At 39.6% G+C, this 26,636-nt stretch overlaps 1 protein-coding gene and 1 non-coding gene across 8 annotated transcripts in view; both read left to right on the top strand.

The window, feature by feature from the left end:
- BAZ1A (bromodomain adjacent to zinc finger domain 1A) overlaps positions 1–26,636 on the top strand; it is a 223,060-nt gene that overhangs the window by 122,616 nt on the left and 73,808 nt on the right. The gene's annotated exons all lie outside the window — the stretch shown is intronic.
- LOC112437037 (U7 small nuclear RNA) lies at positions 9,076–9,136 on the top strand. The gene has a single exon (XR_003025708.1). It is a non-coding gene; the product is annotated as a U7 small nuclear RNA (small nuclear RNA).

Below are 26,636 nucleotides of genomic sequence, written 5' to 3'. Positions count from 1 at the left end.
GAGTGCAGTAGCGCAACCTCGGCTCACTGCAAATTCTGCGTCCTGGGTTCAAGCGAATTTCATGCCTTAGCCTCCTGAGTAGCTGGGATTACAGGCATCCACCACCATGACTGGCTAATTTTTGTATTTTTAGACAGGGAGTTGCCATGTTGGCCAGGCTGGTCTCGAACTCCTGACCTCAAGTGATCCACCCGTCTTGGCCTCCCAAAATGCTGGAATTACAGATGTGAGCCACCGCGCCCAGCCCACAATTTTAACTTTAGATCCTGAGTTCCGCATCATATATCCTTCTCTCTCTCTATCCCTTTCACTTAAATTTCAGTTAAAATAACTTTAAGATATAAACTTGCCTAAATTGACTAGATTTCCTTTGGTTTGAATTGTGCCTTCACCACATACTTACTACCTGTATAACTTTTTGGCAAGTTATTTAACATCACTTATCTCCTAGATTTCCAGTAAAGGGACTGCAGAATTACAGAGAAATGAGATAGAGACCATTCTTGTGTTGAATTAGTTGGTATAGGTACTCACATCTGCTCGCTTCAATATTCTTTTCTTATTGTCTCATTTACTTTTAACTATCTCCCCTTGTCTTTTATCTTTGAGATGGGGTCTTGCTCTGTCGCCCTGGCTGGAGTGCAGTGGCACCATCTCAGCTAACTGCAACCTCTGTCTCCTGGGTTCAAGCAATTCTCCTGCCATAGCCTCCCGAGTAGCTGAGATTACAGGCGTGTGCCACCACGCCTGGCTAATTTTTTTGTATTTTTAGTAAAGGCAGAGTTTCACCACATTGGCCAGGTTGGTCTCAAACTCCTGACCTTAAATGATTCACCTGCCTCGGCCTCCCAAAGTGCTGGGATTACAGGCGTGAATCACTGCACCTGACCTCCCCTTGTCTTTTTTGCATCTTTACAAGTATAGCTTAGGTGCTTCCTCCTCTCCACCAAGACTTTATGCTTTCAAAGAAGCAATCAGGTAACAGATTATTTTAAAAGATCCTTTGTTATTGTTGTGACAGAGTAGTAAAGAGAATAGCTGACTACTTGGCAAAGATAGGGGAAAGAAAGCATGATTTAGTTATTATTTAGTTGTTCAACTCTCCTCCACACCCTGATTACCACCTAGCTTGCCTGCCAAATGCACTGACATTTGTTCTCTGCTACTTCCTTAGAGCCTACAGGAGAAGTCTTGTGACAGGAACACTAAATTGGAAGTTGAGTCTGTTCTTAAATACTTACCAGATGTTTTGTGTCTATATTATATCAGTAGATGGGAGGCAAGAACTTAATATTTCCATTTACAGATGAGGAAACAGATCAAAAGAAGTGATTTTTTTTTTGTAATTGTTCAACATGTATTTATTGATCATCTGTATGCTTGCACTGTTCTAGATGCTGGAAATAGAGCAGTGAACAAAAAACCAAGTCATGGAGCTTTCCTTCCAGTCTTAACACAGGTAGTAGACAGGATTTAGATTCAAGGAGGGCTGATTTACAAAATCATTTCTTTCACTGTGCTCTTGGTTTTTGTTCTGCCATTTATGATTAGCTGTATGGCTTTGAACAAGTAGTTTAAATTCTGTGAACTTTAGTCTTTTTTCACGTATTAAATGAACCCCCCGCCTTATAGGGTTGCTTCTCAGGATGAAATGATGTAATAAATCTGATTTTTTTTAAAAGCTATATTATAGAATGTTGCCATTCATGTAGATGTCTTATTAATATTTCAGTGTCTTCACTGGGGAACATGCACTTTATTTTATTTTTTTTGAGACAGAGTCTCGGTCTGTCACCCAGGCTGGAGTGTAGTGGTGCAATCTTGGCTCCCCGCGACTTCCGACTCCCAGGCTCAGGCCATTCTCATGCCCCAGCCTCCCAAGTAGCTGGGAATACAGGCGTGCGTGCCACCATGCCCAGCTAATTTTTGTATTTTCAGTAGAGACAGTTTCATTATGTTGCCCAGGCTGGTCTCGAACTCCTGGCCCCATGTGATCTGTCCGCCTTAGCCTTCCAAAGTGCTGGGATTACAGGCATGAGCCATTGCGCCCTGCTGATTTTATTTCACTTTTTGAGACATGCCAGTGGTGATGTAAGGGCTGCAATAGCTATCTTTGCCATTACAACTTGGAATCAAATTCCCCTATTGTAACTGGAAGGAAACTCCAAAAGTTAACAATTTCTATATAGTGGATAGACATAGTTTTTTGTTTGTTTTTTAAGATGATCATCCCACATTTTTATGTGGTCTTTTTTTTTTTCTTTGAGACGGAGTCTAGCTCTGTCGCCCAGGCTGTAGTGCAGTGGTGCGATCTCAGCTCACTGCAAGCTCCATCTCCCGGGTTCACGCCATTCTCCTGCCCCAGCCTCCCGAGTAACTGGGACTACAGGCACCCGCCACCACGCCCGGCTAATTTTTTGTATTTTTAGTAGAGACAGGGTTTCACCATGTTAGCCAGGATGATCTCCATCTCCTGACCTCGTGATCCGCCCGCCTCAGCCTCCCAAAGTGCTGGGATTACAGGCGTGAGCCACCGCGCCCGGCCTATGTGGTCTTCTAAGAACACCATGCAAACAGATTTTAAGGCATCTAAGTATTATTTCCTTTTTTTTTTACTTCACTATGTTGCCCAGATGGCCTCTTGGGCTCAAGGGATCCTCCCTCCCACCTTAGCCTCCTGAGTAGCTTGGACTACAGGCATGGGCCACTGTGCCTTGTTCTCATTGTCTTTTTTTTTTGAGCAAACACAATCATTGTTTAACGAAACGCTGGAAGAATGGTGAACTGGAACTCAAATACTTGGATGATTCACCCATCTTCTGTCCCCTCCCCTGGAACTGGAGAATTAAATCAGGAAAAAAGATGTGGAAATCATACAACAAAGGAACATTTTGGACTCATTGTGTAGTCATCATTCAGTCCAAAGATAGAATTAGAGTTTGAGAGAATCTGAAAAATTGAGTCAAACTATAATCATAAATTTGGTAATTTTTAAAATTAAAGTGGGCTTTGGGCAACCCATTTTCAGACTTTTTTTTTTTTTTTTTTTTTTTTTTTTGAGCTGGAGTCCCACTCTGTTGCCCAGGGTAGAGTGCAGTGGTGTAATCACAGCTCACCACAACCTTCATCTCCTGGGTTTAAGCGATTATTGTGCCTCAGCCTCCTAAGTAGCTGGGACTACAGGCGCCTGCAACCATGCCTGGCTAATTTTTATGTTTTTAGCAGAGATGGGATTTCGCTACGTTGGCCAAGATGGTCTTGAACTCCTGGCCTCAAGTGATCTACCAGCATCGGTCTCTCAGGGTGCTGGGATTTACAGGCATGAGCCACTGTACCTAGCCATTTCGGACCTTTTTACAAGCATCTCTTTTTAAATAAGAATTGGCATGTTGATGTAGTCTTTGAAGTAGATATCAAAATGGTTAATTTGTGGATAGGTAGCTGTTTTTCTGCATAATTTCCACCTTTATCCTCTTCTACTTCACCAGTTCTACCTATCGTTCTTTGGGTCTGGAAGGAATCTATGTATCTGTCAAAACGTAGATATCTTCCGGGTCTGTGAAAGTCTACATTTTGCAACCACAGTAATGGCTATGGAATACATACTAATTCCATCTGGGAGAAAGTTGAGTGTGTGCAAGAGAAAAGATACTTGCTACAGAGAAGTGGCAGAGATTCTAAAATTTTGACTACTTGGAGAGTCAGCACTACCCTTAAGGAACCTCTGTAATATTGTAGTACATAATCTTCTATTTAGCTAGCGTACAGACTACTTAATAGTTCAAATTCTTTGGAATACAACTTTAGACATAAAAGTAAGCTGAAAATCTAAAACTGGATAGGAAAGTAACTGCCACAGTGTTCATCCATGTGCTTTACCTCTGACTAGACTATAAAAACTATTCAAGAGCCTATTGACCTAAGTCCTATATTAAAATTAAAACATTAGTGTTAAACTGTCCCAAGTTGTTTTGGGATCCTCTTTGAACTTTTTGTTTGTTCATTTGTTTTTGAGACAGGGTCTTGCCCTGTTGCCCAGGCTGGAGTGCAGTGGGGGGATCTCAGGTCACTGCAATTTCCATTTCCTGGGCTCAGGCAATTCTCCCACCTCAGCCTCCGAAGTAGCTGGGACTACAGGCCCATTCCACCACACCTGGATAATTTTTGTATCTTTTGTGGAGATGGGGTATCGCCATGTCGCCCAGGCTGGTCTCAAACTCCTGGGCTCAAGCAGTGCCAGCCTCAGCCTCCCAAAGTGCTGGGATTACAGGCGTGAGCCACTATGCCCGGCCTGACCTTTTTTTTTTTGGTCACAGGGATAGCTTATGTCTATTTGTGCGTACAGATATTTGAGTGACTGTCATAGTAGGGCTCTGATGGGGGATACAAAAATGAATACAAGTATTTTTCTGTGTAGACACTCAAAGTTTGAAGGAGCTAATAAAGGTTTATGAATAACTGAAAGAGAATAAGTTGCTATAAAAGAGGCACAGTTAAGATGTTCTGGGAGCTGAAGGAGTTTGTGGCAGATTTGAAGCAATATGTGGTAGAAGGTACTTCTAAAGGTGGGTATACTGACAGCAGCAAAAGTGGGACCTAATAGCAAAGGAGAAGCTGGAATAAGCAGCAGTTAAAAAACTCTACTGGCGGGTTGGTATAAAACTTGGTTGCATTAGAACACATTGCAGAACTGGAAGTACACTAACATTTATTGAGCTTTTCCTGTATGCTAGGCAGTGGGCTAGATGCTTTCATTTCAGTCCTCATAATCATAATGAGTGACCCAGAACTTTCAAATGTGATTTGCTCCACTCATCAGAAGTAAAGTTTATAAATTTTTTAAAATTTATTTTAATAAATTTTAATAATAATAATAGAAAAAAATTTTTTTTTTCTATTAAAGTAAAAGATTCATGTATCAGAGAAAAATGCAAAAGATGAAAACCTGGAGTTCATTTTCCAAATATTCCATTGAGAGATAACCACTATCAGAAATTTAGTGCATATTTCTCAACCGTTTTTTCTATACTATACTAACATAAAAAATTAGCAAGCAGCTTTTTCACTTAGTAATGGTTTGGATGTCTTCTCGTATCAGAACACACAGATGTGTGCCTTTTTGTCTTCTTTTTCCCCTCTTTTGAGAGACAGTCTCACTCTGTCACCTAGTCTGGAATGCAGCGATCATAGCTCACTGCAGCTTTGAACTTCTAGGCTCAAGCAATCCTTCTGCTTCAGCCTCCCGAGTAGCTGGGACTATAGGCATGTGCCACCACACCTGGCTAATTTTAAAAATTGTTTATAGATAGTCTCCCTATGTTTCTCAGCCTAGTCTTCAACCGGCCTTGTGCGATCTGCCTCAGCCTCCTGAAAGTGCTGGGATTATAAGTGTGAGCCACCACACCTAGCCACGTGTGCTGTTTCTGATCGGTTTTACATGAACTGGTTAAACTGTTCCTAAAAAGCTTACTTGTAATATTGCCTTTTTCTGAGGACGGATAAAGTTTCTTTTGCTAGCCTGGTGTGAGTTCTCTCTTTGAAGATAATAAGCTGCCTTTTCTTTCAGCTTTGACTAACAGACTTTTTCCCTAATATAGGTTAAATCAGTAAAATGGCCGAATTGGATTTGCATCAGAGTTTCATTTATAGCTAGGTTTCCCCAAATATTATCCCCGTAGTATTTGGATTTAAAATGTATAAAATGTTATCAAGTCAAGAAACATAACAGATTATTGTTCAATATATGTGCTGCCAAAGTGAGCATGAGACTATGGTTCAGTATTGTTTTTAGAACTGCCTTGTAAAATGAAAATTATATAATTATTATTTTTTGAGACAGAGTCCCGCTCTGTCGCCCAGGCTGGAGTGGCGCGATTTTGGCTCACTGCAACTCCGCCTCCTGGGTTCAAGTGATTCTCCTGCCTCAGCCTCCTGAGTATCTGGGATTACAGGCGCCTGCCACCATGCCTGGCTAATTTTTGTATTAGTAGAGACAAGGTTTCCCCATGTTGGTCAGGCTGGTCTCGAACTCCTGACCTCAGGTGGTCCTCCTGCCTTGGCCTCTCAAAGTTCTGGGATTACAGGCACGAGCCACCACACCTGGCCTTAGTTATTTTTAATCTTATAAGCTGATATCAATTTAGGCCTCAAGTGGTAATAAACCAATTAGGGCTCTTAACTATTCAGCCATTAAAGTATATTCCTGTGGACTTTCTATGTTGCATTGGTAGAATGCTTTAAGCAATTTAGATGAAGTAAAAGAAAATTAGCTGGGTGCAATGACTCATGCCTGTAATCCTAGCACTTTGGGAGGCCAAGGTGGGTGGATGTCTTGGGCTCAGGAGTTCAAGACCAGCCTGAGCAACATGACAAAACCGCGCCTCTATAAAAACAATACAAAAATTAGCTGGGCTTGGTAGTGCGTGCCTGTAGTGCCAGGTACTTGGGAGACTGAGGTGGGAAGATTGCTAGAGCCCAGGAAGCAGAGGTTGCAGTGAGCCAAGATTGTGCCACTGCACTGCAGCCTGGGTGACAGAGCGAGACACTATCTCAAAAAAGAGAGAGAAAATTTGCACACAAACCTATGATACAGAGTGTTAAGTACTCAGGGTATATTAGAATTAAAAATGAGAAAATTGATTTTTTATCTTTGGGTACTTTTATATTGCTAGCCTAAATTAAATGCTGTTAATGAATCATAAAATGCATTAATGTTCAGGACAAAAGAGAGCTGCTAAATATTTTGATGCGGTAAGATGAACATAAAAGATTCAAGCGAGAAACAAATACAGTTATTTTGATTTAAATATGCATGCTTGGATGCCAGTGATTGGGTACATGTGGGATTAATCAAGTAGAAGTTTTTGAGAAAGGGTTGAATAGAAATATGAAGAAAAAAATATAGATTAGCAGAAAGGATTACAGGAGGGGGACTTCTTATTTCGGCTCAAAGATAGTATAGATTTTTAGCAACACATTAAATTTATTGTAGTTCTTTTTCAGAAAGAAAGCTTTCATTTGGTCAGCTTACACTACCTTTTTTTTTCCTCAATCCTGCTCCTTCTGTATATACTACTGAATTCGTAAGATAAAAATTGCTAGTTCCAGGACAAAAAAGTCTTAAGCAACATCTCAGCATTGTTTTCAGTAAACCCTGATGACCCTAATATGTTGATACAATTTTTTTTTTTTTTTAAGACTAGTCTCGCTCTGTCACGCAGTCTGGATATCGGCTCACTGCAAACCTCTAACTCCTGGGTTCAAGCCATTCTCGTGCCTCAGCCTCCCAAATAGCTGGGATTACAGGCATGCGCCACCGTGTCAAGCCAATTTTCGTATTTTTAGTAGAGATGGGGTTTCACCATGTTGGCCAGGCTGGTCTTGAACTCCTGACCTCAGGTGATACACCCACTTCAGCCTCCCAAAGTGCTGGGATTACAGGTGTGAGCCACCATGCCCGGCTGATGATACAATTTTTAATTTCTTAAAAAAGGGTTACTTGGGATAACTGTTCTTTTTTAAAAATTATTATATTTTTAATTTTTTTTTAAGTTCTGAGGTACGTGTGCAGGATGTGCAGGTTTGTTACACAGGTAGGGATAACTGTTCTTTCTCTGGAATCTAAGTTAGAGTAGAACTATCTTTTTTAGGTATATATCGTTAGGTTTGCTGTATGTACCAGAGACCATCCAACCTAATTGGCTCCTGGATTGTCATTGCAAGTTGAACAGTTAACATTTAGAACCCTTATGCATAATAGTATAAATTGGGAAGTCATTTCTGGGAAACCCTTTTTTTATACGTTAAAAATTCATACATAGTCACAAAAACAAATGAAAATGGAAAATGATTCTGTTTCTAAACATTTAATTCAAATAGCATATAAAGCTATGTTGTAAATGTTTCTGCATGGACTCAACTGCTTTATGCTTCACAAAATAGTTCAATGAAGTTTAGACTTACCATACAAATTTCTTCAGTGTTCTAAGGGCTTCCAAATTGTAGTGGCTATCAGGAGCATCTGTCTAATGCCTCATAAGAAAGTCCTTGGTAAATGCTGGGGGTGAGAGTGGTTAGTTTTTATGGCATTTTCTTTATTCTTTACACTGATGCCATATGCAGTCAGCTGAGTCTCCACCAGGACTTACGGTCATTACTGTGGAGATCTTATTTAAGAAAGATGATTAAAATGGGGAGTGGCAAGTAAATTGAGATTCACCTCCTTTCTAATGTGAAAGGATATTCAGCGTTGGCTTTATTTTGTGTCTTTCAGAATTGATTAGCAGCAGGGTGGTGAAGTAGAATAGTAATGGTTCTGAAGTTCTTAGTTATCAGTGGCAGGCAAATATTATAATAGGCTCATCACATGAAAGAGGTGAGACTGTATAGCTACTTCTGACCTTAAATCCCCATTGGGGATTTCATATCTACATGGTTACTACAGTTTCAGATCTGAGGAATTAGAGGCTCTTCTGGATAAAATAATCTCTCCTACATCTTTTTCTGCCTCCATCATGATCCATTCCTGTTGGGCCATATAAGATCAAAGTTTTCTTTTCTTTTTTTTTTTTTTTTTTGAGACAGAGTCTTGCTCTGTCGCCAGGCTGTAGTGCAGTGGCACGATCTCGGCTCACTGCAACCCCCGTCTCCTGGGTTCAAGTGATTCTCCTGCCTCAGCCTCCCAAGTAGCTGGGACTACAGGCACACGCCACCACGCCCTGCTAATTTTTGTATTTTTAGTAGAGACGGTGTTTTTCACCATGTTAGCCAGGGTGGTCTCGATCTCTTGACCTCGTGATCCACCCACCTCGGCCTCCCAAAGTGTTGGGATTACAGGCGTGAGCCACTGCGCCCAGCCAAGATCCCAGTTTTTAATAAAAAACTTTTCTCATAGATAAACTTGAAATAATTTTGAGGACAAGGTAAAACTGTCATTTGTTTTCCATGCTGCCTGGGAGGCTTGTAGTATTTATTGAATGCAAGTGGAATTCATTTGACGTATGCATCAGAATTAGTTTAAAAATTGGGATTGTCTTTCTTAGACAAATTCAGAGGTCATCCAAAGATAAAGGAGAGAAGTGTTACAGCTCTTTTAGAATTGTCTAGCAGGCTTTCCAGTTTTTGCTGGAAAGCCCCTCTTCCCCTCCAAAAAAAAAAAAAAGAAAAAGTTAAAGAAGAATTAAGAGAAATAACACGTGTAAAATAATTTTAAATAAAATGAAAAGAGTAGTAAAAGTATGAAAAAATACAAAACTACTCATCATTAAAGGCTGAGCAAAATCTTTTAAAATTAAAAACATATGCTCTAAATAATTCCGAGCAGGAGTTGGCACATTTTAAAAACACAAAGGTTCAAATAGTAAATATCATAGGCTTTGTGGTCCATATGGTCTTTGTCACAACTATCCAACTCTGCTATTATAATGCAAAAGTAGTCATATATAATAGATAAATGAATGAATATGGCTGTATTCCAAAAATATTAAGGAACACAAATTTGTTGCGTATTATTTTACATATCACAAAATAGTCTTCTGATTTTTATTTTGAACCATTTAAAATGTTTTAACCATATGAATTTTAGGATTATTTTTCTATTTTTATGAAAAATAATGTTGGATTTTGTGTGTGTGTGTGTGTGTGTGTGTGTGTGTGTGTAGACAGGGTCACACTCTGTTGCCCAGGCTAGAATGTAGTAGCTCTCTGTAACCTCGAACTTCTGGGCTCAGGTTATCCTCCCGAGTGGCTGGGACTGTAGGCTTATGCCACCACACCTGGCTAATTTTTAATTTTTTTTTTGTAGAAACAGGGTCTCCCTGTGTTGCCCAGGCTGGTCTCAAACTCCTGGGCTCACGTGATCCTCCTGTCTCAGCCTCCCAAAGTGCTGGGATTACAGGCTTGAGCCACTACATCCAGCCAATTTTGGAATTTTGATAGGGATTGCATTGAGTCTGTAAGTTGTTTTGGGTAGGATGGACATTTTAACAATATTAACTCTTCGAATTCATGAACACAGAATATGTTTCCATTTGTGTCTTCAATTTCTTTCATCAGTGTTTTAGTAGTTTTCAGTGTGCAAGTCTTTCACCTCTTTGGTTAAATTTATTCCTAAGTATTTTATATTTTTATAGCTACTGTTCTCTTGGTTTGTTTTTCAGGTAATAATTGTTTAAACCATTCTTAGCTTGCAAAGGTGATGAGCTGGATTTGGCCATGGACCATAGTATACTGTCTCCTGGTACAAAGGAAAGGGTTAAATAAGGGTTGTAGGATAAAACCACCAGAGCCTAAAACCTCAGAGAATGGCACGCAAAGATGGCTTGATATAGTAGAAAGAGTCTTTGGGGCCAAACTGACTTGCTAGTTTTGGGAATCTTCTTTCCTAATCTGTAAAACTGGAAAAAAAATAGCTATATTTATATGGTGGTTGTAGTAGTTACCTTTGCTGTATAACAAACCGCCCCTAAAAGTTAGTGGCCTAAATCAGTAAACATTACTCTTACAATTCTGTGGTTGGCTGCAATGTTCTTAGAGTCTGGGCTGACCTGGCTAGGACTAGATTGTCTAGGTCCTAGAATCTAAGATAGCCTTACATGTCTGGGGCTTCAGACTGAGGTAGCTAAAGTCCACTTCCATGTGACCTATTATTCTACAGGCGACTAGCCCTAACTTGTTCACAAGATGGTAGAAAGATCCCAGCAGCAAGAGAGAGCAAGCCCCAAAGTGCAAGAAAGTACAAGCGTCAGCGTGCTGTATGTTTGTTAGTGTTACACTGGCCAAAGGAAGTCACATGAGTAAATCCAGAGTTAATGTGGGAAGGGATCAGAAAGGTGTGATTCAGTTCAGTAACTGCAGCAGTCTGCCACGGTGCCTAGCACCTAAGGAACTCAGTAAATTTTAGATCCTCCTTACATTTGTCAGACAAGTGAAGAATCTGCCAGCTGTGATGACTCATCTTTTTTTTTTTTAGCCAGTCCCTAGTTTTCTTACATTATAGTCACTGTTCTTGAAACTTGCTGTATGTCATTTTAGGGAGATGAAGACAAGACTACTAAACTTTTGAGAGCTGACCATGTGCAGGAACTATTCTAGGTTTTTGACATATACCCTTTTTTTTTTCCCGTAAATTCAATGAGTGGGCACCCCTCAAATGTGAATGAGCCCTAGGGCTTTGGGAGAGCATACATGTACTATTATTTAATTCCCAGGATAGCCATGTGATAGTTGCTTATTTGGTCATTTTACAGTTTGAAGAGCCCATACACAGATGTTAATTAATTAAAATTTGCCCAAGGTCATGAGTGATGATGTTTTCAAGCACAGGCAGTATCAGAACCAGAGCCCTGTTCTGTGCTTCTGTTTGGGAGGAATAAGTGTGTATGACAACATACTAAAGGATAGCAGTTAAGCAGGATTAAAATATATTATAGTTAAATGCATTTATTGAACACGTACGATTTACTTTTCACTTTACTTGACTATTTTATAATTTTTGTCAAAGCGTGGTCAGATTAAGCTTTTAATCATTCGCTCTTAATGATTCAGGTTATGTTGTTGAGGGTTTGAAAGTCAGCATCTTAATCTGATCATTGAAGCAAAGAGAAAAATGCTTCAATAAATGGGTTGCCCTGCTGCTTAAATTCTTAACCATTGTACTAATCAAAGGGTATCTTCATTATTTTACTTGCGTACTCTGCAATGTTTAAGCCTTTTTCTTTTCTAGTATTTTGCTAGCAGATGAAAGAATGCTGTCTAGTGGCAACAAAAGGTGACAGCAAGTATGGGGGAAACAAATATTTCATTTATTTGTTGTCGTTCTGTCTTTTGACTTGAATTTCCAGGGATGAAAAATGCAATTGTTTGTGCCTTTTTTTTTCTTTGAAGGTAGTAGGCAGTATTCTGAGTTAGTACTTTAAAGTACACACAGGCAAATTTTATATAATCCATTCAGTAAGTATTGTGTGCTGGCTGCTGTTGTAGGCATTGGGAAAAGGGTTATGAATAAGACAGGGACTTGTGACTTAGATTCTAGTGCAAGGGAGATAAACACAAAAGGATAATTTTAGATATTTATTGGTGCTATAAACAAAACTTTGCATGCCAAATAATTAAAAAGTTAAAAAATATAAAAAATTTTTTAAAATAAAACTTGATAGGATGGAGTCTTGAATCATATATTTTTTATTTCAGCCACTTAAGTATCTTCTCTGAAAACCATGGTGCTAGATGCAACAGGATAATTAAATATGAGTAAATGATTAGTACTCAATTGTTCTCAGACATTATATTGGTGTTTATATTTGTAGTAGGGATAGAGTTTGCAAGGCAAGGATAAGTGAAATACATATGAATAACTGATATAGGACTGAATAAGGTAAATGCATTAAGGAAACATAAATAAGGCTGGGCGCGGTGGCTCACCACCTGTAATCCCAGCACTTTGCAAGGCCGAGGCAGGTGTGTTGAGGTTAGGAGTTTGAGACCAGCCTGGCCAACATGGTGAAACCCTGTCTCTACTAAAAATACAAAAATTAGCTGGGCATGTTGGCACATGCCTGTAATCCCAGCTACTTGAGAGGCTGAGGTGGGAATCGCTTGAACCCAGGAGGCGGAGGTTGCAAGTGAGCCAAGATTGCACCATTGCACTCCAGCCTGGGCGACAAAGTGAGACTGTCTCCAAAAAAAAGAAAACATAGGTAAGTCTTATTTGGCTAGTGATTATGTTACTAATATTCAAATAGAATGAATAAAGGGCATTGTAGTGCCAAATAATTTAGCCCTACATTAATAATTTGCTATGATTGGCAATCAGAATGGGCTGATATTTACATTTTAGTTTTCTCTCCAAAGATACGCTTGCAGTTTCCTTCATCTCCTTCCAGTTAGTGAGTCAGTTAACAATACTGATTTTGAGGAGTTTGAGAGCATCCTGACCATCATGGTGAAACCCCATCTTTACTAAAAACACAAAATTAGCAGGGCATGATGGCGGGTGCCTATAATCCCACCTACTTGGGAGGCTGAGGCAGGAGAATTGCTTGAACTCGGGAGGTGGAGGTTGCAGTGAGCCAAGATTGCGCCATTGCATTCTGTCCTGGACAACAAGAGCGAAACTCCATCTCAAAAAAAAAATATATTGATTTTGTTGTTATAAATGTACCCTAAGGATGGTTAAACAAACAAAAAAAAAGGTTATGTTTGAGCTCCCCAAAAGGGGTCTACAAGTAGGTGGTCTAGCTAGAAAATACCAGCTAGAAGAATTTGAGAAGGGAGTAATAAGTATAAGTTTTTTTTGTTTTTTTTTGGTTTTTTTTTTTTTTGGGGGGGGGTGGGAGACAGAGTCTCACTCTGTCGCTCAGGCTGGAGTGCAGTGGTGCAACCTTGGCTCACCACAACCTCTGCTTCCGGGGTTCAAGCGATTCTCCACCTCAGCATCCCGAGTAGCTGGGATTACAGGGGCCCACCACCATGCCAGGCTAATTTTTGTATTTTTAGTAGAAACGAGATTTCACCACGTTGGTCAGGCTGGTCTCGAATTTCTGACCTCAGGTGATCCACCTGCCTCGGCCTCCTAAAGTGCTGGGATAACAGGTGTGAGCCATCTCGCCCAGCCTAATTTTATCATCTTAGGTAGTTGTGCATATAATAATTTCATTGTAAATTCTTTCAGTTGTTTTTATGTACTTTATTTTGATGTACATAAATCACCTGACTTTGATTTGACTAACTCAGGTTGTAAGAGAGAAAACACCGGTATAATGCTTCTTTCTGAAAAAACAGGGATTTTTAAGATTGATTTTGATATGCTTACGGTTGAGATGGAGACAAACTTTAGGACTCCCTTTACATATTTTTTGCATTACACAAAACTCTGTGGCTTTTCTTCTAATAAGTATAGGCAGGACCAATCTATACTTCAATGAGATCTAACAAGTAGACCTACCTCAATTAGCCAGGTTTTTAGAAAAGCAGTAATTATTTTTCTTTTAAGTTAAAGAATAATTTAAATCAAATAAAAACTTGTATTCAGATAAGCTTTTATTCTAAGTAGTTTAAACTAATAAAACTTTGCTAAATGTGTTACTTTCACTCTTATTTTAAAAATCAGTTTTATAGAATTTGCCTAAGCTAAAATTCACCCTTTTTGGTAGAGTTCTGACTTAAAAAAATTTTTTTTAATTGTTCTTTTCTTTTTTAAAAAATTAATTTTAAAACTAGGAAATGCTCATTTTTCCTTTTTTTTTTTTTTTTTTTTTGAAACAGAGGCTCGCTTTGTCGCCCAGGCTGGAGTGCAGTGGCACGATCTGGGCTCACTGCAAGCTCCGCCTCCCAGGTTCACGCCATTCTGCCTCAGCCTCCCGAGTAGCTGGGACTACAGGCACCCGCCACCACGCCCAGCTAATTTTTTGTATTTTTAGTAGAGACGGGGTTTCTCCATGCTAGCCAGGATGGTCTAGATCTCCTGACCTCATAATCCGCCCACCTTGGCCTCCCAAAGTGCTGGGATTACAGGTGTGAGCCACCACACCTGGCCTACTTTTTTTTTTTTTTTTTGATAGATAGTTCTGGCTTAGTCGCCCAGGCTGGAGTGTAGTGATGTGATCTCAGCTCACTTCAGCCTCCACCTTCTGGGCTAAAGCCATCCTCTCGCCTCAGCCTCCTAAGTAACTGGGACTACAGGCGCACACTACCATGCCGGCTAAATTCTGTATTTTTTGTAGACATAGAGCTTCACCATGTTGCTGGTCTTGAACTCCTGAGCTCAAGCAATCCACCTGCCTCAGCCTCCCAAAGTGCTGGGATTACAGGTGTGTGCCACCGCGCCCGGCCAAGTTCTGAAATTTGACACAGTCATGTAACTCACCACAATCAGGGGACACAGCGTTTCTATGAACCTCCACAAAATTCATTTCTGCCGCTTTGTAGTTAACCCTTGCATCACCTTCTAGCCTTTGACAAACCACTGATCTGTTTTCTGTCCTGAAGTTTGCCTTTTCCAGAATAAAATATAAATTGAATTATAGCCTATTTCTGGACTTTATTCTCTTCCATTGATCTGTTTGGCAATCCTTTCACCAATACTACAGTGTCATCATTACTGTAGCTTTGTGTAGTATTTATTACTTTCATCGTGTATTTATTTGTCTCATGGAATGAATACTTTTAATTGGAGTTAATATTTTGTTAATGTTTGTCATCAGTATTTTAAAATTAAACCTTTTTTGCGACTACTGTAGGTTCACATGTAGTTGTAAAATCATTGTTTCCTGGCCAGAAATGGTGGCTCATGCCTGTAATCCCAGCACTTTGGGAGGCCGAGGTGGGTGGGTCACCTGAGGTCAGGAGTTCAAGACCAGCCTGGTCAACATGGTGAAACCCTGTCTCTACTAAAAATACAAAAATTAGCCGGGCGTGGAGGTGGACGCCTGTAATTCCAGCAACTTGGGAGGCTGAGGCAGGAGAATCGCTTAAACCTGGGAGGCAGAGGAGGTTGCAGTGAGCCGAGATTGCGCCACTGAACTCCAGCCTGGGTAACAGAGGGAGACTCTGTCTCCAAAAAAAAAAAGAAAAAAATAGTTTCCCTCATGATATTATCTTGCAAAATTATAGTACAGTATCACAACCAGAATACTGACATTGATATAGTTATAATACAGAACATTTCTACAGGGCTCCCTCATATTGCTCTTTCTCTTCAGATTTTCAATTTTCTGAAACAGATATGACTTGAAATCTATATTGCCAGTAACTTTCAAATTTAAAAACCTTATTCAGGTTCTGTGATTCATGAAGTGAATTTTACACAAATGTTTATAAAGTGATCAGTGTTTAATAAATATCTAGCACACCTAATAGATTGCCTTTCCTTAACAGCGGGATTTGCCTTGGATGCATATAATGGAAGTGTTTAATGGCATAAACAGAATGGAAGTTTTTGTCTTGTGTAAAATGAGTCCAGAAGTGTGTAGTGTAGGGCTGGTATGATAGGTCCACAAAGTTGTCAGGAACTCAGGCTTTTATTTGTTTTCTGCTTCATCATCCTGTTGTTGTAACAATCGTTTTCATTGTTCAGGATGGCTCGAAATAGAGGAAAGACAAGAAGCCTTTTCCTATGCATTTTTCACATTGAGGCCGGTTAGTTTCAAAATACTGTTACTATGTTGAAACAAAAGATCACATGTCAAATCTGTGGTGGCTTTTCATATTTAATGTGTTGTTGTCTCTGATCTTAAAATGTTAACCTTGCTGTAAGGAGGCAAGACTATCTTACATGTTTGTGTCAATATGCTGGCCGGCACAAAGCTGAGCCCACAAACAATTGAATACCTATTTATTTGAATATACTACTTAGAATTTTAAAGTTTTTGGTAGTTTTAATTAATTTGGTTGATTCTGCAGCCACACTAATTAATAAGGCTTTAATAAGATACTTTTGAATACTAAAGAGGTTAAGCAGCATATTAATAATATCCAGATATTTGGAAACTAATTAGAAATATGTAGGTTTTAAGCCATGGATTTTGTGTCTAGAATTTTTCTTTCTAAAGATTTTTGTGGCTGGGCTCAGTGGCTCATGCCTATAATCCCAGCACTTGGAGAGACTGAGGCAGGAGGATTGTTTGAGGCCAGGAGTTCAAAACAAGCCCAAGCAACATGGCAAAAACCCATCTCTACAAAAAAAAAAATTAGCTGGGGTGGTGGTATTCGCCTGTAGTCCCAGCTACTTAGGAGGCTGAGGTTAGAGGATTGCTTGAGACTGGGAGGCGGAAATGGCAGTGAACTAAGATCACACCACGTGTGCCCAGGCACGCCAGCCTGGGCAACAGAGACCCTGCCTCAAAAAAGAAAAAAAGAGACTTATTAGTATTATATATATCTTTTAATAATGGATTTAGTCTTCAGTAAGAATCTAGTGATTATCATCTTGTGATATTTAGACTTATAATAGGTCAAATGCCAGTTGGAGAAATAATAAGGTTCTGTAGTCCATAAAGGGTCTCAGAACAGTTAAAAATGAAACATTCTTTTAGGCCGGGCATGGTTGCTCATGCCTGTAATCCCAGCACTTTGGGAGGCCGAGGTGGAAGGATTGCTTGAACCCAGGAGTTTGAGGCCAGCCTGGGCAGCATAGCAAGACCATGTGTCTACTAAAAATAATACATTTTTTAAAAAGGAAACATTCTTTGAGCTACATTGACGTATTTCTCTAAAAAAGGAATTATAAACAAAGCAATCTTTTCCTTTTTTCTCATTGACAAGTAATTGACATAATTCACTCTTTTTGTGTGAATAGCTGACTCGCTCAAATGCTCTGGTTTCTTCCACTTAAAATGAGATATCACATAAACTTAATTTAAGGTTTTTGTTTTTTAACTCTAAACTTCAAATTAATCAGTTCACTGTTAGAAAATATTGACTTAATTGTCCAAGCATAGTATTTTTTATAAATATTCTTGCAATTGTATTACTAGAAAATAAAGGTTAATGAGGCAGAATGGGGAGCAGTTGTGAAGTATGCTATAGATTCAGCATATTCAATTTTTAGAGACCCAAACAGAGGGTCGGTCTCTTATTTCAAGTAGGTCTTCCCAGGCTTCTAGATCTTCTTTCCCTTTGCTGTTAACTATTTACCTTCTACCCCAAATACCCTGTAGAAATTCTGCATGTGTCTCAGTTATAGAAAGTTTTATAATTTGCTTTTGGTCCATTGAATTTTTGAGATATAAATTTAAATGGCTACTAAAAATAGCTTTTTAGGGGAAGGCATATACATTCCAGACTATCCTCATAAAAAGCTATTTCCAGCTGGGCGCAGTGGCTCACGCCTGTAATCCAACACTTTGGGAGGCTGAGGCGGGCAGATCACCTGAGGTCGGGAGTTCAAGACTAGCCTGACCAACATGGAGAAACCCCGTCTCTACTGAAAATACAAAATTAGCTGGGCGTGGTGGCGCATGCTTGTAATCCCAGCTACTCGGGAGGCTGAGGCAGGAGAATTGCTTGAACCCGGGAGGCAGAGGTTGCAGTGAGCCGAGATCGCGCCATTGCACTCCAGCCTGGCAACAAGAGCGAAACTCTGTCTCAGGAAAAAAAAAAACAACTATTTCCATGTTCAGCTTATTACAGATTTATGACTAATTAATGTTGTGCCCTTATACTGTACTTGCTCCTGTTCCATAGTCTTGCTTTCACTCTGAAATATGTTTAAGTTGTTAGTACTTTAAGGAGCCTCGCATTGCCTGGGCTTAAAGTTGTGAAATGCCCTTGGGTCAACATAATGCTTCCATTCCCTTCAACTCTAATAATAGAGTGGAAAATTAGAAAGTATATGGGCTTAAGAGTCACACAGTTAAAGTTTTGGCTGTACCATTACTGGTTGTGTGACTGAGAGCAAATTACTTAAATCCCTGGGCAGGGTGCAGTGGCTCATGTCTGTAATCCTAGCACTTTGGGAAGCAAGGCGAGTGGATCACTAGTTTGAGGGCAGCCTGGCCAACATAGTGAAACCCTATCTCTACTAAAAATACAAAAATTAGCTGGGCATGGTGGCGCGTGCCTGTAATCCCAGCTACTGGGGAGGCTGAGGCAGGATAATTCCTTGAACCCGGGAGGCAGAGGTTGCAGTGAGCTGAGATCATGCCACTGCATTTCAGCCTGGGCAACAGAGCGAGACTCCATCTCAGGAAAAAAAAAAAGGAAAAAAAAAAATCTGAGCCGGAATTTCATCTTCTAGAAAATGTATAACTTATGGAGTTGATTGATATATAAGGAGAGACATATATGTAAATTACATATTTAATCTGGCACACATGAATGCTAATGGTAAGGACTCTTAATCATTAACTTCCACTGTGTTCTCAAATAATGGAGCATAACTTTAATTCAAATAGTTTCTATGCTCTTGAAGATCCTCTAGCTGGGTCTTAATTCATGATTCTCTGTTTTTTTACATACACCCCTGTAAACTTCTTTGAACTCCCTAGAATCAAGAAATGGTAGCAAGTAGCTGTGAAAGACATAGACTAAGTCTCTAGAAATCTATTAGAAGGTGTTGACTTGGCATCTTGAGTAACATAAGTTTAGCTAAGTACCTATGGGAAGGGCTAGCCTTGACTAGATTGACAAGGAATGCTACCGGTGGTTTGGTTGTGCTACAAAGTCAATAGTAGCATTGACAATAATTACTACAATTTATATAATTTACTTCTGGGCAATGTCCCTGTGTTGCACTGGTTTCCTTCTCCCTAATTCCTCTGTCAGGGAATTGTATTTCTTTCTGTTGGTTTTAAATATATTAGTCCTCAAATTATTGTAGCCCTGTGGGACCTACTGTGGTCAGTTGTTCCCACTGATGACTGTCAGACCACTTTAGGCCTCACATCAACTGTAATTGGGTTCAGAGTAGACTCATTTACCCTGTATTTGCCTCATGACCACCACCACTGTTACCACTTAAGGGGCATTCACCTGGGCTCTGCCAGCAAAGATCATCTCTGTTTCTAACTTGAGCAACCTTGTCATAGGGTCCCTGAAAAGCTTCCTTCATTACTTCCCAGAAGCCTTAGTAATATTATGAGCCCTGATAGATCTGATATCTAAGCCTTTCAAAGGCAGATCCATTTGATTTCTTTCATATTTTTTACAGCTCATGTTACTAAAGTACAGAGCCTTTTTATCAATAGGCTACATAATTACCTAACAGGTTTTGATATGATTTCCTGTAGTTGTTCCTCTTGAGAAACACTGGTTTATTTCTACCAGTCAGTGGTGAAAGTCAGCCTGCAGTTCTTTAGACATCATTTCCGTTTGCTACCAATGTAGGATTGGTAATTGAGCCTCTTCTCAAGCTTTTAGAATAAAAAAAGTTGTTTTTTTAATTTTAGTAAAATAAACATAAAATTTTTACTATTTTTGTCATTTTAAGTGTGCAGTTCAGTGGCATTAAGTACATTCACAGTGTACTTAATGTTGTACACAGTATTGCGTAAATATCACCACTATTTCCAGAACTTTTTCATCATCCCAAACAGAAACTCTGTAGCTATTAAGCAATAACTCCGCATTCTATCCTTCCCCCAGCTTCTGGTAACCTTTATTCTATGTTCTTTCTCTATGAATTTGCCTATTCCAGATACTTCATATAAGTGGAATCATATATTTGTCCTTTTGTGGCTCATTTCACTGAACATAATGTTTTCTTTTTTGTTTGCTTGGGGTTTTTGTTTTGTTTTGTGAGATGGAGTCTCGCTTTGTCGCACAAGCTGGAGTGCAGTGGTGTGATCTCTGCTCACTGCAACCTCCGCCTCCTGGGTTCAAATGATTCTCCTGTCTCAGCCTCCCGAGTAGCTGGGATTATAGGCGCGCGCCACCACGCCCGGCTAATTTTTGTATCTTTAGTAGAGACGGGATTTCACCATGTTTGGTCAGGCTGGTCTCAAACTCCTGACCTCGTGATCCACCCGCCTCGGTCTCCCAAAGTGCTGGGGTTACAGGCGTGAGCCACCACACCCAGCCAAGCTTGGGGTTTTTTTTTGTTTGTTTTTCTTTGAGACAGTGTCTGAAGTGTAGTGGTGCACTGCAGCCTCAACTTCCCAGGCTCAAGCGATCTTCCCACCACAGCCTCCCTAGCAGCTGGGACCACTGATGTGCACCACCACACCTGGCTAATTTTTAAATTTTTTTTTTGTAGAGTTGGGGGTCTCACTCTGTTGCCCAGCCTATGAACATGTTTTCAAGGTTCATCCACATTGTAGCATATATCAGAATTTTATTCCTTTTTATGTCTGAATGTTCCATTATATGTATATACCACAGTTTGCTTATCCATTCATCTGTTGATGGACACTTGGGTTGATTCCACCTTTTAGCTATTGTGAATAATACTGCTATGAGCATTGGTGTATGAGTATCTGAGTTCTTGTTTTCAATTCTTTTGGGTATATACCTGGAAGTGGAATTACTGGGCTATATGATAATTGTATGTTTAATTTTTTGAGGAATTGCCAAACTGTTCTCTGTAGCAGTTGTACCATTTTACATTCCCACCAGCAATGCACTAGTGTTCCATTTTCTCTACATTCTCACTAACACTTGTGAATTTCTGTGTTTAAAAAAAAGAAAAAATATATAACCATCTTAGTGAGTGTGAAGTCGTATCTCATTGTGGTTTTGATTTTGTATTTTCCTTATGACAAATGATGCTGAGCATCTTTCATGTGCTTATTGCTGTTTGTATCTTCTTGGAGAAATGTCTATTCAAGTCTTTTGCCCGTCTTTGAATTGAGTGGTTTGGGGTTTTTTTTTGAGTTGTGAGAGTTCTTCATATATTCTGCCATCTCTTTGTCTGCCTGGGTATCAGGGTAATTCTGGCCTTATAGAATGAATTAGGAAGCATTCCCTCTTCTTTAGTTTCTTGGAAGATTTTGAGATAATGTATGTTAATGCTTCTGTAAGTGTTGAATAGAATTCCCCAGTGAAGCCATCTGTTCTTGGGCTTTTCTTTGTTAGGAAATATACATATATACATATATATATGTGTATATATATATATGTGTGTATATATACATATATATGTGTGTATATATGTGTGTATATATACATATATATATGTATATATACACACATACACATACATACATACATACATTTTCTGAGACAGCCTCTGCCTCCTGGACTCAATGATCCTCCAACCTTAGCCTCCCAAGTAGCTGGGACTGCAAGTGCACACCACTATGCCTGGCTAATTTTTGTATTTTTGTAGAGGCAGGGTTTCTCCATGTTGCCCAAGCTGGTCTTGAACTTCTGGGCTCAAGTCATCTCCCTTCCTCAGCCTGCCAAAGTGCTGGGATTAGGTGTGATCTGTCGCACCCAGCCAGTATTCTCTTATAACCTTTTTTATTTCTGTAAAATCAGCAATAATATTCTCACTTTCACTTCTGATTTTAGTAATTTGGGTCTTTTTTTTCCTTCAATTTTTTAAAAAGAGCAGCTTGAAAAGCACCAAGACTAGGATGTTTAAATTTAATTGAACTTATGTAAATCTTAGTGAGGGGAAATGAGTAGAAGGTAGAAGGTAAGATGCTTTGAGGACTTTGGGTTGACCCATATAGTATACATTTTGTTGATTCTTAAGCCTTAGGGTGCTTTGGAACCAGTTATGTTTTCTTTTGTTTGGGTGTAGAATTATTTGTTTGTTAAATGGAAGGAAAGATTAAACAGCTAAGCCTGGAATGGGCAAGGTGCAGCTAAATCTGAGGAAGAACAGGAATAAAAGAACTAATTGCCTCTAGTATCCTTGCCATCTCTTCTGTCTTACAGATTTTACCACCTTTCACTGCACACTGTCTCCTCCATGTAGCAGGATATATGGCTGCCGACAGCACCAGAATTTTATCTTATAGATTTCATGGTGGGAGACAAGGACTGATTTTTACCTTCTAGATTCCAAGTTTAAAAATCTTAGAAAAGATATATGAGCTCAGCAAAGTAGTGCCTACCCTGTATCAGCTAAATCTGGCCATTATTTTGGGAGAACATGGCAGCTCTATTAATAGCCATTTGGATAGAGGGTAGAACATGGGAAGAATAAAGTTCCCAGGAGAATAGAGCTGGTAAAGGAGACCGGATATCAAACAGTATATCAAAATTTGTTGATGGTATGGTATAACCAAATGAATGATATAGTCAGCAAAGTATCTAATCTTGAACCACTTTTTCTCAGAGAATAGAGATTTAGCCCAATGGTAGGTATTTATGTGCTTAGAATATTTGTAGTTAATAAAACCTTCCCCAGGATTGCATAAGAGTTGTAGAGGCTGCAGCCTGGCCAACATGGAGAAACCCCATCTCTACTAAAAATACAAAATATTAGCTGGGCGTGGTGGATCGTGCCTGTAGTCCCAGCTTCTTGGGATGGTGAGGTGGGAGAATCAGTTGAACCCGGGAGGCAGAAGTTGCAGTGAGCTGAGATTGCACACTGCCTGGGGGACAGAGTGAGACTCAAAAAAAAAAAAAAAAAGGAGTTGTAGAGATATACCATAAATATAATTCCAGCAATGCTCTCTCTCCTTTATATTTACTCCCTACTGTATCTTGCAACTCTTTTTTTAATGACTTTATTGAGGTATATTTCACATACCATAAAATTCACCCATTTAAAATGTACAGTTTTAATTTTATAACATTTTCAAAATCTCAGAAAGAAAAGCTTTGCCCATTAGCAGTCACTGCCCATGGCCCTCCTGTCCCCTTACACTGCCCCCGCCATCCCCCGCTGCCAAGTTTCTGGTACCTACTTTGTCTATCTTCTCTCTAGAGATTTGCCTAGATTTTATATGAAATATAAATATCCAGATTTCTGGATATTTCATATAAATGGAATCCTATGATAGGTGGTCTTTTGTGTCTGGCCCCTTTCATTAGCATAATATTTTCAAGATTCATAAATATTGTAGCATGTATCAGTACTTCATTCCTATTTTTTTTTTTTGCTGGATAATATTTTATTGCATGGTATATACCACATTTTAATGATCAGTTGATGGATATTTGGATTGTTTATAATTTTTGGCTCTTATGAGTAGTACTGTTTTGAACATTTATGTACAAGTTTGTGTGGACATATGTTTTATGTCTCTCAGGTATATAGCTAAAAGCGGAATTACAGGGTCATATGGTAAATCTTTGAGGAGTTGTCACACTGTATTTCAAGGTGGTTCTACATCCTCACCAATACTATTATTGTGACTGTCTCAATAGAGATTAAACCTCCTTGGTTACATAAACTCCCTCTAGAGAAGAAATGGATTTTTTTGACCACATTTCTAGAAGTTGAGAGTCAGACAATCAGTAATCTAGAGCTGAGATGAAACACCAAGGGAAAGTATGTATCAACCAAGAGATATGCAGTAGCACTTTGGGGGAATCACTATATATTTTGGTAGTATGAGGAAATCAAGAAGCAGGCAAAGACAGAGAAAAAGTGTGGTCAGGGAGGTAGGTTAGATGATGAATAGGTAAGATTTTGAACCATAAAAATAGAGGTGGAATTTTTTAGTAAGGGGGTGGATAATGGTTTACAGAAGATTAAGACAACTAATACAAGACTTTGGATTTGTTGACCAATAGTTAGATTATTGTGACTTTCTTGGGACAAGTTTTGTATATGATGACCAAAATTGTAGGAATGGTAGGGAAGTGGAGAGACAATATAAGTCACACTTTTGAACCACCTGACAGTAAATGGAAGGAGAGGAGACTTCACTGATGGATGAATAAGTCCTGAGAGAAGAGGATACATTAAAGAGCAGATTATAAATTGATAGGAAGTTGCTATTAATTTATTTTTTAGCCAATGAAATGGTCTTTTTTTATTTTATTTTTATTTATTTTTGTTTATTTTTTTAGATAGTCTCACTCAGTCACCCAAGCTGGGGTGCATGCAGTTGTAGGATCTGAATAGCTGGAATTACAGGTGTGCAGCACCACCATGCCTGGCTTTTTTTTTTTTTTTTTTCCAGAGACAGAGTCTCACTCTGTTGCCCAGGCTGGAGTGCAGTGGCACAATCATGGCTCACTGCAACTTCCACCTCCCGGGTTCAAGCAATTCTTGTGCCTCAGCCTCCCAAGTAGCTGGGATTACAGGTGCATGCCACTACACCCAGCTAATTTTTGTATTTTTAGTAGAGACAGGGTTTCGCCATGTTGGCCAAGCTGGTCTTGAACTCCTGGCCTCAAGCAATTGATCCGCCTTTCTCACCCTCTCAAAGTGCTGGGATTGCAGGCGTGCAAATGGTCTTTACAAGAAGCAAAATGTCTACAGAGCAGGTACAGATGCAGATTATCTTTGCTTGGCCTTTCCCTTGCTTTGGCAATCACTATGCTTCCATATAAGGGGATATTTATAAAAATTGGATTGTTTTTGTTCTTGGAATCTACTTTGGCTTCCGCAATGCCAGGTCCCTCTAGGGAATGAGAAGAGACCATACCCTGGAGTCTCTAGAAAGCTAGAGATAGATAAAAACTTTCCAGGATATTGAAGAGCATGTCTTTTAGCAGAGGAAAACTGAAGATACACAGGAGGAGAAATACAATGCAACGGGATAAAAGAAGAGGTTACAGGCTGGAAGAGAACCCTTCTGACATAAGAATATGAACAATTATGAAGGATATGGACATTTGATGTTGAGAAGGAAGTCAAAGAGCCTAAGTGAAGATCTCTTCTTTCATTTTCTAATGTTAAAGCACTGAGACTGGGACTTGAGGAAAGGAGAAAGTTTTGGAAATCTGTTTTGAGAACCAACAAAAGTTATCTCAACAGTAAGATCCTAACCTTGAATTCATAGTAGACTCATGGTTTCAAGGCAGGAAGTAAAGAATTTGGAACAAGAGGGAGTGTGGAGAGAAAACAGGTGCTGTCTTTTCTAGCATTGAAAATTAGCACAATAGAGATGGGATTAAGGAGTTTTTTTTGTTGTTGTTGTTGTTGTTTTTTTTTGAGACGGAGTTTCGCTCTTGTTGCCCAGGCTGGAGTGCAATGGCACAATCTTGGCTCACAGCAACCTCCGCCTCCTGGGTTCAAGCCATTCTCCTTCCTCAGCCTCCGGAGTAGCTGGGATTACAGGCATGTGCCACCACGCCCAGGTAATTCTGTATTTTTTTTTAGTAGAGACAGGGTTTCTCCATGTTAGGCTGGTCTCGAACTCCGGACCTCAGGTGATCCGCCCGCCTCGGTGTCCCAAAGTGCTGGGGTTACAGGCGTGAGCCACCACACCCGGCAATGACTTTCTAGACAGTTAACTTTAGTTAGGAATATAACTGCTGAGAGAAACAGACATTTTCACAATAATAGCTGGAGACTTCAGTACTCCACCTTCCATAATGGATGGAACAACCCGGCAGAAGTTAAGAAATAGAGGATCTGAACAACACAATAAATCAACTAGACGTAACAGACATAAACAGAACACTCAACCCAACAACAATACACATTCTTCTCAAGTGCACATGGGATATTCTCCAGGATAAACCTTATGCTAGGTCACAAATTTAGTCTCATTGGATTTTAGAAGGTAGATATCTGTATTAGACAGAGTTTTCCAGAGAGACAGAACCAATAGGAGATATTTATCGAGAGAGAGAGAGAGATAGGAGAAGGGATGGGGAGAGAGTATGGAGGAGGGGACACTGGTGCAAGTCCGAAAATCCAAAGGCTGCTGGACCTGGAGTTGTTGATGTCCAAAGGCAGGAGAAGAGAGGTGTCCCAGCTCCAGAAATCAGAATGAATTTGTCTTTTCTCTGCCTTTTTGTCCTGTCTGGGCCCCCAGTTAATTGGATGGTGCCTGCTCACATTGAGGGAGAATCTTCCCTGACTCAGTCCACTGACTCACACAGCACTCTTCTGTGGAAACACCCTAATAGACACACTTAGCAATAATACTTTAGCGACTATCTGCTTTTGCCTTAATGCAGTCAAGTTCACACCTAAAATTAAGCATCACAATCTCATACAAAGTATCTTCTCTGACCACAACAACATGAACTTAGCAATCATTAACAAAGGAAAACTAGAAAATTCACAAATTTGTGAAAATTTAAAACACACTCTTAACCAGTGGAGCAAAGAAGAAATCCTAAGG

The sequence above is a fragment of the Pan paniscus genome, chromosome 15 (assembly GCF_029289425.2).
Source record: "Pan paniscus chromosome 15, NHGRI_mPanPan1-v2.0_pri, whole genome shotgun sequence".
Taxonomy (NCBI): Eukaryota; Metazoa; Chordata; class Mammalia; order Primates; family Hominidae; genus Pan; species Pan paniscus.
The sequence above is the reverse complement of the archived record's forward strand: the minus strand, read 5'-3'. Positions and strand labels throughout refer to the sequence as shown.